The 2,500-nt window shown below is 47.1% G+C and overlaps 1 protein-coding gene across 1 annotated transcript in view; it reads left to right on the top strand.

The window, feature by feature from the left end:
- LOC121699041 (interleukin-1 receptor accessory protein-like 1-B) overlaps nt 1-2,500 on the top strand; it is a 257,928-nt gene that overhangs the window by 215,195 nt on the left and 40,233 nt on the right.

The following is a 2,500-nucleotide window of genomic DNA, read 5'->3' as shown; positions in this document are numbered from 1 at the left end:
AGTGCTGTCTTGTGTGTGTGTGTGTGTGTGTGTGTGTGTGTGTGTGTGTCTGTGTGTGAGTCTGTTACACCCACAGAGACTCCTGTAGAGGTCCTGAAATTTGTCTGAACACTGTCAAGGGAGGAGTCTCTCTTGGGCATACACACAAGCATGCATGAACACAAACACACACACACACACACACACCACACACACACACACACACACACACACACACATACGCACACACACGTAAATGCACAGAGGAGAGAGAGGATATGTCTCCAGGGGCGTGTCAGATTACTCCCCTGTCAACCCTTTTAGCATGTCACTCTCATTTCTTCTTCTGCACTCTTTTCTTTTGGGTTAAACCCATCATCTCTCCTTCTTCTTCTCTCCCTCCCACCTTCTCCCTGTGTGTGTGTGTGTTTCTGGCTGACTCGCTGTCTGACTATGCATACTCTCTTCTGTATGTTTGGGTTTATGATTTTCTATGTATATGTGCTCAGGATAATGTGTGTGTGTGTGTGTGTGTGTGTGTGTGTGTGTGTGTGTGTGTGTGTGTGTGTGTGTGTGTGTGTGTGTGTGTGTGTGTGTGTGTGTGTGCGTGCCTGTGTGTGTATGGTCTGCTGGCCTCAGCTCCTCTCTCACTGTAAATCCTCTGTAGGGGTGTGGGGCGGGCAGGGGGTTCAGCTCTGCATTAGGGTTGGCGCGGTTATGGCTCTGCTCTGTCAGCTGGGGGCCCATGCTTCCAGTTGAGCCTCGTTTGCCCTTTTGACTCGCCCGTTTAGATGTGCCCACACAGGCATACACACACACACACACATACTGTACACACACACACACACACACACACACACACACACACACACACACACACACACACACAACCTGGGTTGGTATATGCTGGTTGTATTATTTATGTATATATTTTTACTTGTGAGAGAGGTTCGGTCTTGGAGACATTGATTGACACACACACACACACACATGAATGCACATACACACACACACACACACACACACACACACACACACACACACACACACAGCCCACCTCCAGGTCTCCTTGAGAATGAGTCCCCAACCCCCTCCGGTGTGTGTGCAGGAGATGCACACACACACACACACACACACACAGTGTTTATTCATTCACACATAACAAAATGAATGGGGTAGCTCACACAGATAAATGTGTGGTGTTTCCACGTGCCTGCGGTTCTGTCGAGCCCAGATGACACAGTAGGGCTGACCTACGCATGCCGGGTATGACCCTAATGGAGCAGTCACAGAGGAACGCATGACTCAGCCTTAGTCACCTCACACACACACACACACACACACACACACACACACACACACACACAGCCCACCTCCAGGTCTCCTTTAGAATGAGTCCCCAACCCCCTCCGGTGTGTGTGCAGGAGAGATGATGAATCGGAGGCTTGCGAACCCTGACTGGCCATGTTAGCTTTGGGAGAGGGGGAGCTTGGTGATCTGAATCCGCTGTGTATATGGCAAAGCTGAACTTTAACCATCTTTACTAAGGATCTTTTTTTTTGTGAAGGAAACAGAAAGCTCTCTGACCTTCTTATGAGGATAAACATTATGTGAAATGTGTTCTATTTCTGAAAGGGTATTTGCATCCCAGGCTAAAGAGTCCTCTTTTCTGAAAGGGTCTTTGCATGCCAGGCTAAAGAGTCCTCTTTTCTGAAAGGGTGTTTGCATCCCAGGCTAAAAAGTCCTCTTTTCTGAGAATCTGCTGTCACAACTTGACCTTGAGTGGCCTTTTTTCATTTAATGCAACACAGTGCAGTTTTTTCACCTTAACATAACAGCTTCAAACTCATTCTGATGTTACACTGTCTTATAATATGATGGCTCTGACATATCCTAGGGTTAGTGGCAGTGTGCACCCGGAATGCTTGATATTACACTATGCATGATTGGGTAGGATCATGACCCTTTATGTCAGCTTTTTGACTAACTGGGTACAGTCTTAATGCTAAATGGCATTGAATATTGACACCGAGGGGCATAGAATTTGTGTTGCTTGAAAGGTTAAATGGCTCTTATAAAGTTAAATAACTTCCCTGGTAGTGGCTATAGCCAGCAATGCCCCCCCCCCCCCACGAAAAAAAAAAAGAAAAAAAAAAAAGAAAAAAATACCTAGCAAACAGAGCTGCTTGAGCTTCTTTGACGCCATTTAGTATTCATAAGCTCATAGGGAGATTATGCGCTAAAGTTGGACAGAGCTCTTCGAACTTCTGGTGTGTTCGTTCCTCCTCGTCTTTTTCCCCTGTGTCAGTGCAGTAGTCTTTGGGTTGACCTTGCGAGGCCCTAGCCAGACTTTGAAAGGGAGGTTGGCATATATATTCAAGCGAGGCCGAGGCGCGGCGAAAAAGCTATTCTTTATGGATTATATGTCGGCTGTCGGACATCTCTGCCCTTTCTCCCACACGTGGGGCAGTGCCCGTGATGCAGCTTGCAAACTTAAAAAAAAAAACACGAGCATCGCTGG

Source organism: Alosa sapidissima, chromosome 23 (genome assembly GCF_018492685.1).
Source record: "Alosa sapidissima isolate fAloSap1 chromosome 23, fAloSap1.pri, whole genome shotgun sequence".
In the NCBI taxonomy this organism is placed as follows: Eukaryota; Metazoa; Chordata; class Actinopteri; order Clupeiformes; family Clupeidae; genus Alosa; species Alosa sapidissima.
This window is presented reverse-complemented; position numbering and strand designations above follow the sequence as displayed.